The sequence below is a fragment of the Ursus maritimus genome, unplaced genomic scaffold (assembly GCF_017311325.1).
Source record: "Ursus maritimus isolate PB19 unplaced genomic scaffold, ASM1731132v1 scaffold_5, whole genome shotgun sequence".
NCBI lineage: Eukaryota > Metazoa > Chordata > Mammalia > Carnivora > Ursidae > Ursus > Ursus maritimus.
Genome location: NW_024426663.1, coordinates 84,506,694 through 84,518,133, shown reverse-complemented (window position 1 = coordinate 84,518,133; position 11,440 = coordinate 84,506,694). Strand labels below are relative to the sequence as shown.

The 11,440-nt window shown below is 44.8% G+C and overlaps 1 pseudogene; it reads left to right on the top strand.

The window, feature by feature from the left end:
* The first annotated feature begins 5,799 nt into the window (after positions 1–5,799).
* On the top strand, positions 5,800–10,285 carry LOC103680586 (annotated as a pseudogene).
* Positions 10,286–11,440: the final 1,155 nt, after the last annotated feature.

Sequence of the window (11,440 nt, the reverse complement as noted above, 5' to 3'; positions counted from 1 at the left end):
TCTTATGGTTTCTCTCCCTGATTTCTTATTTTATTTTTCCCTCCCTTCCCCTATGTTCACTCCTTTTGTTTCTTAATTTCCACATATGAGTGAAATCATAGAGCTTTCTGTCTCTCATTGATTTATTTTGATTAACATAAAAACTCTAGTTGCATCCACGTATTTACACTTGACAAGATTTCATTATTGTTGATGGCTGAGTAATATTTCATTGCCTTACAGACCACATCTTCTTTATCCATTCTTCTGTCAATGGGTATGGGCTCTTTCCATAGCTTGGCTATTGTGGATGTTGTCACTATAAATGTTGGGGTGCATGTACCCCTTTGAATCATTATGTTTGTATCCTTTGGATAAATACCTAGTAGTGCAATTGCTGGGTCATAGAGTAGCTCTATTTTTTTTCAGTTTTTTTATGAACAGTTTTCCAGAGTGGCTGCACCAGTTTGCATTCCCACCAACAGTGTAAGAGGGTTCTCCTTTCTCTGTATCCTCACCAACATCTGCTGTTTCATAAGTTGTTAATTTTAGTAATTCTGACTGGTGTGAAGAGGAAACTCGTTGTGGTTTTGATGAGCATTTCCCTGATAATGTGTGATGTTGAGCATTTTTTCATGTGTCTGTTAGCCATCTGTATGTCTTCTTTAGAGAAATTTCTGCTCTTGTCTATTTAGATGTGCCCTTTCTGGGTTGACCCATTCTAGTTGTGATTTTAGCATATCAGCTACCCAGGCAGTGAATGTCCTCACCATGGACTCTGATATGTCAGCATCATCAGGTGCTGTAAGACCTGAGAGTTTCTTTTTTTCCCCTCTTTTTGACACCATGCAAGATCCTGACTTAAGCTTTGATCGCAGATGTTTCCACCTCAAAGAGGGCAGTCTCCAGTAAACACTTTGCTGGCCAATCAAGGAGACCTCTAGTCCAGCTCTTCCCTCCGAGGCTCCTTTGTTTTAGAGAATCTGGGTGGATTTGGACCACTTTCCTTTTCTCTTCCTGTGATTGGAATTCTTGCACTTACATTTAAATTCACCAATGAAGAGTGAGCTCTGAAACTCTCGTTCCCCACCAACCACCCAATTAATAGCGGGAGCCCAGCCCTAGGTTCTGTGTCATTTCCAGGTCTTGCAAGTAATACCCATGGATTTTCCCAAAGGTCCCTGGTGGTTGTCGCTACAGGGCACCATAAATTCCTAGTAGGAAACACAAGGGTGGTTGCTGACAGGCAGCAAAGACACATTGGGATGCCATCTGGGAATCACACTCACATCCACAGATGGGACGCCCAGGCCCTCTGGTGCTCCGAACCTGTGGTGTGAAGACCCTTCCTCTCCTCTGAGTGCCCCCTCTCCTGTCCCAGCCCCAGTCGATCTGAAGCCCACCCCAGGGCCCTGGGCTCAAAACAAGCTCTCAGGTGAAGTAGCTGTGGGATCCAGGCTCCCTTGATCAGCGGGTAAAACCCTGGCAGAGCTTCAGGGCCCATGAGGGTTCTCAGATCCCAGGACCTGTGAGTGCCAAGTAACCTCACCCAGTTCCCATTTCTCACCTGGGGGAGGAAGGCTGGGCCATAGCAAAGAGTGAGCCAGGTTCTGTCCCAGAGGGGCCTCAGTAGAGCCTGGGCCAGGGTGACTGGGTCCAAGATGGTAGCTCTGGGAGGAAGGCAGAAGGCAAGAGGTGAAAGCTTCCTGGTGATTGGCCACATGAAAAAGATCACAGTTGAGAGCCACCTGATGATTGGCCAGTGAGAGTGGGACAGCAATAGGTCCTTGGTGATTGGCAAGGAAGTGCTGTGCAGAGAGAGTGGCCTGGTGAGTGGCACAGGAGATGGGGGTGGATACAGCTGCATGGTGATTGGCCAGGGCGAGAGGGGCTGGGACAGCCATCTGGTGATTGGCCAGGGACCCTGTGGTGCCTTAGGGGTCCTGGTGCAGGCAGTTACAAAGCAAGGTCCCCAGGGCTCCAATAGGGGAGAGAGGATTCCAACTCTCCTCCCATCTCCATGCCACTGGCACCTACCACACACGCAGGTAGACCAACCCTCAACCAACCTCAGATCGCCATGTATGCCTGCCCACCTCTCTTCTCTAATGCCACGGTTTGCAAACCAGACTCCCTGCTCAGAAAGGGAATATGTAACCCACATGGAGAGCCATCGACACCTCTGTGCCCCTGCAGATGCTCCACACAGCAAAGGCCACCTGCCAACACCACTCCCCACACCCTGACACCCACCCACAGGCATCATGGGAGTCCAGCCCCAGGCTTTCCCTTCCTGTTCAAGAGGCCTCCTCCACCTGTAGAACTCAGCATCTCTGCCTGGCCAGTGTGAGCTCGCTAGAAGCATTTTCCACCAGTCCCCATGCATCCCACCCCATGCTGCCTTCCAAGAATGTGAGCCCTGAAGACGCATACAGTACTCTGGTCTCAGAAACCTCTCAATACTCTTGGCAATCCACCATGACCACGTATTTGGCTCCCAGCTTGTGCTCCTATTGCGAGACAGGGAAGCACTGGCCCCCAGGCCCTGAGCACAGAGGAGTCCTAGGCTGAGCTCCTCTAGCCTGAGAAGAAGTCCTCCCTACTGGAGGGGGAAGGGGAGATGGAGGTGTCAGGGGCAGGCTGAGGTCCCAGAGCTTCAGAGCTTCTTTTTCCAAAGTCAGGGCTTCTTGGAAGGTTTTGCCTTCTAGAACACATTTTTCTAAGGGGAGAGTTTACCACACATGCCCACCCCAGGAGGACATAGAAGGGAAACTTAGCTGCTGTGTGGGTCACCTCCTGGAATGGGGGTGGCATGAGCTTCAGGATATCTGTCAGCTTTAAATAAATAGTTTGTTGAAATGCAAAAGAAGAGTTTCAGGGTGTTTGTAATGCACAGCTCAGCATCATGGTCACCACAGCACCACACTAGTCACTGCATTCTCCAGATGGTGGGGAGGGTTCTCCAAGCCTCTGAGAAAGTGGCGGTGAACCATAGGGAGCTGACAGCACAACCTGCCCATCCTAGTAAACACTGTTCACACACACTGACTCCTTTACATCTCAAGGCCAACCGCTGAGGTGGGTGCCACTCTGATAGAAGAGAAAAGAGAAGCAGAGTATGTACGCACTGGTATTTCAGCATAAACCATTTTTGACCTGAGACCTCACAGACGGTGTGGCAAAACTTGGATCCAAACTTGGGCCATTTAAAGTCTCTTTTTGCAACAAGCACATTCACATTCCATTGGCCAAACCAAGTCATACAGCCAAACCCATTCAAAAAGAAGAGTAAGTATGGTCAATTTGGAGGGCTATGGCCATGAAGGGAAGGTGAAAGAATAGGGACAAATAATACAATTTACTTTACTTTTCTAGCCTGTAATCCCCTAAACAGAAGGATCTTTTTATTCTGTATTTTCAGTGCCCAGCAGCATGCCTGGCATTAGTAAATGTAACCAAGAAGCTTGAAGGAATGAGTATGACCAGATTTTTCTAAACATGGTTATGGCTCTAATTCTTTTTATTTTGGATCCAGAAGGATTTAGGTTTGAATCCATGCACCCTGGTTTGTAGCTCGGGATTTTTGGCAATAACATCAATAACAGAAAGATTATGTAACATCAAGAACAGACAGTATTTCTTGAGTGTTTACTGTGTGTCAGAAACACTGGTACGAGTTTTAGGTTTGCAGTGACATTTCAATCTTCAACCACATTTATGGGGTAGGCATTGCTGTCTCCATGCTGCAGATGAGGTGACTGAGAATCAGAGAGGTTCAGGAATGTATTCAATGTCACACAGCTAGGAGGAGATGGAGCTATGATGGGAACCCTGACCCACTAGGCTCTATAGCCTCCTTCCATGCGCCATGTTATAGCACAGCTACATGCTAAGGAATGTCCAACCAATGTCACTTTCCTTATCTGCAAAATAGGGACACACAAGGGCATGACCACTCTGTAGAATTGTTACTATGTTCAGAGATAAGTCCTATATCAATGGCCTGGCACAGGGAAACATCCACTCTGGGCACTCAGCAAATATTACTTCCTTCTATCTTTTCATTTCATGTCTGACTCTGGCTGCCAGATTGATGGAAAATTTCCTCGGGATGTGATCCTCCTAATCCACAGATGTTCCTTAGTTAAATCTACACTACTCAACCACTAAGACCCTCCTAGGCCCTCCACTGGAATGCTCTCCAAAATCCAACCACTAGCAGTGGATTTCTAAAACCCTTGGGAGGCCTGGCCCAGTGGCTCAGCATTTCCCTTGGCTGCTAAGTATTCATGATCCTTGATGGATTCTGAATTTAGCCTCCCCCCAGGGAGGAGGATTTACAGAGGAAGGTAGACCCAGGTATGTTCACCCCTCAGTTGAGTAGGTGGAGAGAATGCAAGCAAGTGGCAAGGGTAAAGTTGCCAGAGTGACCTGTGAGGTGCCAAGCCCAAGAGCAGGGTGGGTCTTCCCAAAACGTGCTCAGAAATTTAGGACCTCAAGGGTGGGAGGAGCAAGCAGTTTGCCTGCGGAACCAAGGATATTTGTTTTGGAGAGCACAGTGTTGGATGAGAGGAGGGAGAAATATTTAATGAGCACCTACTGTGTGCCAGGCACATTAGCCAAGTAAGGCTATTGGATCCTGAAAGAAAAAGCGACTATTTTACAGTCAGGAAATGGAGACATTGACAAGTGGAATAATTTGAGTAAATTATAAAGATAAGAGTCCAAGATGGGGACCTAACTCACCTCACCTAAGGTGAGAACTGAGCTCACCTTATCCACGGACACATCAAGTCTACACCAATTTATAGAGCAGATCCTCCTGAAGAAGAACTGAGGGCCGACTGAACAGCTTCTGTACAACACATGACAGAGACACCCTCACCATCCTGCCAACTGCAGTGGGAGACATACTTCTGGCGGCTGGAAGCTGATCTGTCTGCCCTGGATCACAGAAAACAAGCTGCAGTTTAAAGGGCAACTAGGATATGAAGGACCCATCCTTTGAGACCCCCCAAATGAGGAGGGGGTGGTGCAGGATCTCTTTCTGTGCTGAGGTGCTGTCAAGAGCCATGGTTCTGATTCCCCTCCACCTTGATAACATGGACAGAAGCAGGGTCTGAGTGCCCCAGCCAGCTTATTACCTTGCTGAGCCCTGGGTCCCCAGCCCACTCAACCCAAGCTGTGCCAAGAAGGCAGCCCCAGCATGGCACACACTGGGACACCCTGGGTCAGCATTCATGACAGCTCCAGATATCACTCTGAGCAGACACAGGTGGTAAGCACCCCACAACACTCTACGCTTGTAGACCCCGGCTTGCTAGGGCACCCCTGCATGGCCACATGATCTTGACTGCTTCAGCTGCAGCTTCCCTGACAAGGAGCCCACTATGTGGAAAGCCCAGGACCTCCCTGCCTGCACTCTGTCAGGACACTCACAGGGCTGAAGACCCCAGGACACCCCAGCTTTCATCCACTTGAGTTTCAGACATCCTGCTAGGAGATCCTGTGTACAGAGAAGCTCCACCAATCCTGAATCCATTTGAGCTGCTGCTACCCTCCCAAAGTGCCTTATCTGCAAAGAGCCCTGGGACACTCCACCCCACACCCATATCAGCTACAGCTGTCCTGCTAGGGCACCCCCTGTGCAGAGCACCCCAGAAAACAGTAGCTCCTGATCCATCTCCACTCCAGCCACCCTGCCAGGGAGCCCTCTGCACAGAGAGCCCTGTGACACCAGCTTGTATCGACGTCAGCTTCAGCTAACCTGCCCAGGTGCCCTCAGTGTGAAGATGCATGCACCCCTACATTTATTGTACCATGAGTTACAGTAGCCAAGGCGTGGAAACAACCCAGGTATCCACCAGAGAGGAATTGATAAGGGCTGTCCATCAGCCTAAACACCACCTTCCTGCTTGCCTAGCCAGGAATCCCTGTCTATACCACCAGATCTCCCCAGTCTGCCACACCTCCCAAAGGATACCACCCATAACCCAGGGCCTATGCACCGCAGGGCCTCTCCAGAACCTTCATATTTGCACACCCCACCACACCCCCACAAACTATTGGTAACCCTAGGCCCCCACACTCTGCCCACACCCTGAAGAGTCCCAACCCACACCATGGTACCCCTGCAACCGTGGCCAGACAAACGCTCAGAAGTACCTGCAAATCCTGGTCCTCCTCCTCTTTGGTAGCAGTGGGCTGCAGGCCCTGGACCAGGAAGCCAGCATGTGAAAGAAATTCCAGTTGGAAGGGGAAGCACAAGACTTAGAACGTGGGTTTTCATCTACTGAGGTAACACAAGGTTCACCACATCTTTCCAACTCTTCAAAGCGTGTTGTCATTGATATTACAAGTTAGAAAGCCTTCTGTGCCTTAGCAGCCAATGGTGTTCCAGCAGTGACACTGCGGGAGAGGACAAAACAAATTTTGTAGGAATGGTAACAATTACAGAGTTCCTAAAACACCACAGACATGGCATAAGTCAACCCTGGTACAGATTTATGAATTAGAGGCACATAAGATTGAAACAGGGATGGAGTTTTCCTTCTGTTTTTATTTTTTGAAATAGCTTTAGCAGAATAGGTATTATTTCTTCTTTGAATGTTTGGTAGAATTCCCCAGGGAATCCATCAGGCCCTGGAGTTTTGTGTTTTGGAAGGTTTTTAATTACTGCTTCAATCTCTTCATAATTAATTGGTCTGTTTAAAAAATCAATTTCTTCTGGTTTCAGTCTCGGTAGCTTATTGGTTTCCAGGAATGAGGCCAATATTACCTTGATCCCCAAACCAGGCAAAGAACCCATCAAAAAGGAGAATTACAGCCTGATATCCCTGATGAACATGGATGCCAAAATTCTCAACAAGATCCTAGCTAATAGGATCCAACAGTACATTAAAAGGATTATCCATCATGACCAAGTGGGATTCATCCCTGGGATGCAAGGGTGGTTCAACATTCACAAATCGATCAGAGTCAAGAACCATATGATCCTCTCAATAGATGCAGAAAAAGCATTTGACAAAATACAGCATCCTTTCCTGATTAAAACCCTTCAGAGTGTAGGGATAGAGGGTACATTCCTCAATCTCATAAAAACCATCTATGAAAAGCCTACAGGAAATATCATTCTCAATGGGGAAAAGCTGGAAGCCTTTCCCTTAAGATCAGGAACACAACAAGGATACCCACTCTTGCCATTATTATTCAAAATAGTACTAGAAATCCTTACAATGGCAATCAGACAACAAAAAGGGATAAAAGGAATCCAAACTGGCAAAGAAGAAATCAAACTCTCTCTCTTCGCAGAAGACATGATACTCTATATGAAAACCCAAAAGAATCCATTGCCAAACTACTAGAAGTTATGGAGCAATTCAGTAATGTGGTGGGATACAAAATTAATGCTCAGAAATCAGTTGCATTTTTATACACTATCAATGAGACTGATGAAAGAGAAATTAGGGAATCCATTCCATTTATAATAGCACCAAATATCATAAGTTATCTAGGAAATAACCAGAGACGTAAAGGATCTATATTCTAGAAACTATAAATCATTCTTGAAAAACATTGCAGAAGACACAAAAAGATGGAAGAATATACCATGCTCATGGATCAAAAGAATTAAAATAGTTAAATTGTCCATGCTACTCAGAGCAATCTACACTTTCAATGCTATCCCAATCAAAATACCAATGACATTTTTCAAAGAACTGGAACAAATAGTCCTTAAATTTGTATGGAACCAGAAAAGGCCCCGAATCACCAAGGAATTGTTGAAAAGGAAAAAGAAAGCTGGGAACATCACGTTGCTGGATTTCAAGTTGTACTATAAAACTGTGAGAACAAAGACAGCATGGTACTGGCACAAAAACAGACACATAGACCAATGGAACAGAATAGAGAACCCAGAAATGGACCCTCGGCTCTTTGGGCAACTAATCTTTGACAAAGCAGGAAAAAGCATCCAGTGGAAAAAAGACAGTCTCTTCAATAAATGGTGCTGGGAAAATTGGACAGCTCCATGCAAAAGAATGAAACTTGACCACTCTCTCACACCATACACAAAGATAAACTCCAAATGGATGAAAGACCTCGATGTGAGACAGGAATCCATTAAAATCCTAGAGGAGAACATAGGCAGCAACCTCTATGACATCGGACACAGCCACTTCTTTCATGACACATCTCCAAAGGCAAGAGAAACGAAAGAAAAAATGAACTTGTTGGACTTCATCAAGATAAAAACTCTGCATAGCCAAAGAAACAGTCAAAAAAACTAAGAGGCAGCTCACGGAATTGGAGAAGATATTTGCAAATGACACTACAGATAAAAGACTGGTATACAAGATCTATAAACACCTTCTCAAACTCAATACACAGAAACAAATAAACAAATCATAAAATGGGCAGAAGATATGAACACTTTTCCAATGAGGACATACAAATTGCTAACAGACACATGAAAAAATGTTCAAAATCATTAGCCATCAGGGAAATTCAAATCAAAAGCACACTGAGATACCACCTTATGCCAGTTAGAATGGCAAAAATTGACAAAGCAGGAAACAACAAATGTTGGAGAGGATGTGGATTAAGGGGATCCCTCCTCCATTATTGGTGGGAATGGAAGTTGGTACAGCCACTCTGGAAAACAGTGTGGAGGTCCCTTAAAAAGTTAAAAATTGAGCCACCAAATGATCCAGCAATTGCACTACTGGGTATTTACCCCAAAGATACAGACATAGTGAAAAGAAGGGCCATATGCACCCCAATGTTCATAGCAGCATTGTCCACATAGCTAAATCATGGAAGGAGCCGAGATGCCCTTCAACAGATGACTGGATTAAGAAGATGTGGCCCATATATACAATGGAATATAACTCAGCTCTCAAAATGAACGATTTCTCAACATTTGCTGCAACATGGACGGCACTGGAGGAGATAATGCCAAGTGAAATAAGTCAAGCAGAGAAAGACAATTATCATGTGATTTCTCTCATCTATGGAACATAAGAACTAGGAAGATCGGTAGGAGAAAAAAGGAATAAAGAAAGGGGGGTAAACAGAAGGGGGGATGAAGCATAAGAGACTATGGACTCAGAAACAAACTGAGGGCTTCAGAGGGGAGGGGTGGGGGAATGGGATAGGCTGGTGATGGGTAGTAAGGAGGGCACATATTGCATGGTGCACTGGGTGTTATACGCAGTTAATGAATCATTGAACTTTACATCAAAAACCAGAGATGTACTGTATGATGACAAACATAATATAATTTAAAAAATTAGTATAAAAAAAGAAAAAATAGGAAGATCGGTAGGAGAAGGAAGGGAAGAATGAAGGGGGGGTAAACAGAAGGGAAATGAAGCATGAGAGACTGTGGACTCTGGGAAACAAACTGAGGGCTTCAGAGGGGAGGGTATTGGGGGATTGGGATAGGCCAGTATTGGGTATCAAGGAGGGCACATATTTCATGGTTCATTGGTTGTTATATGCAAATAATGAGTCATGGAACATTGCATCAATACTGGGGATGTACTCTATGGTGACTAATGTAACAAAATAAAAAATATTAAAACAAATAAAAATAAAAACAATAAAAAATACTTAAAAAAATGAAACAGGGAGGGAGCCTCATCCCCAGGAAACACGTAAGCCTTCAGGGAATATAGCTCCAGATGCAAATGTTTTCCATGCTGTACACACTGATCAGAAGTAAAATCCACTCATTGCCAGTTATTGATCGATCAGTGGACTGCACTTTGTATACGTAACCACAAACGAATCTTCACGTCCTTCCAGCATTTTAGGTCTGGTCTGCCAAAGCCTGCCTTCATGAAGCAGAACCTGGATGTTCTTGCATTTGGGACCCACCACAACATCCCTTCATCCACCAGGAGACTCCCATCAGTACAACCTTAAATGCCTTTGTAGAAAGACAGTTGCTGGCCTTCCCTGTGGTGCACGAGTCAGGAGAAGTTGTGGATATTTATTCCAAGTCTGATATAATTAAGCTTGCTGCTGAGAAAACGTTCAGTAACCTAGAAATCACAGTGACCAGGCCCTCAGCACCGCTCACAGAGTCTTGAGGGCGTTGTGAAGTACGGTAACCTGGAAATCCTGGACAGATTAGCATGGGCTGACCTCTGGGCTGCAGGTAACAAGTGAAGCAGATAGCATCGTGGGTGTCATTTCCCTGTCAGACGTGTGGTAAGCCCTGATACTCATGCCTGCAGGTGTCAAACAGGAGACAGAAGCAGAATGGCCACTGTGCATGGAGAAGCCCTTGGAGAAAATGTGAACAAGGATTCTGGGTCAGGCTTTGCCTCCTGAACACTGACCATGATAGAAGACGGTGAAATGGCTACGAATGTGTATCAGGGTTTAGTGATGGGTATTTTTTCCAGTGATGGTGAGACCGAATATAATATGATTCAGGCTTGCATTAGAAGACTGTTTTCAGACCTTTGAATAATTTCAGATGCTATATGCTATCAAAGTGCACTGTGTGCTGAATTTTTTATCAATTTCATCTCAAAGAATTCACTGGTGTGTAACAGGTAAAACGGCATAAGGAGAGAGCATGGCCTATTCATACCTTGTGCCTTCTATTAACACACGGGGTATTTCATCACTGTGGTCCATGGCAACTGGAGCCAAATAGTGCTGGGGTGTGAACGTCTTTGAACCTTTCTCAAACCAGTTTGTTTTCCTTAAATTTGTGGAACAGCTGTAATTTGAATATAAATAATTCGATTGTGAAAGATAAGGACAATTTTATGTTTAGTGTCTCTTGTGATCTATAATGTAAACAAGACTACCACAGCTTTATTTATTTTTACTCACTGCAATATTTTACACATTGGAGGGTAAACTTCACCAACCTGTTAATAAACTTCTGGTTGTTATTGTAAATGGCAACTTCCTCATTTATGTTGGGATCTGGAAAGACAGGACTTCTAATACAGCCACTGTTAGAATTTAAAAGCTGTAATTTCCATAGCATGTGTGGAGACCTGCTCTGCTAGGCTGGAAACAGCCATTATTTAAAAAAGAAAGTGCTGGGAATATGTCAACTTTCTTCTCATGTATAGACATGTAAAATCATAATGTCCGTACAACTGCTGATGGATTGCTGTTGTCAAGTGTTATGGCATATGCAGTATTATCATGTGGTTGAAGAGAAACAATGCTACCTAATGTTATTCCTCTGAACATGTCCACACTCTACATATATACGAGCACAGTGTGATTTTTTCTTATTTTTTTGTCAAATTCGAAAATTGAAATAAATCTTACTGTCTACAGCAAATAGATGAATGGATAAAGAACAGGTGGTATATATACACACTGGAAAATTACTCAGCCATAAAAAAGATGAGGTGTTGCCATTTGGAACAACATGGATGGACCCAGATGGTATAAACTTAAGTGAAATAGGTCAGACAGAGAAAGA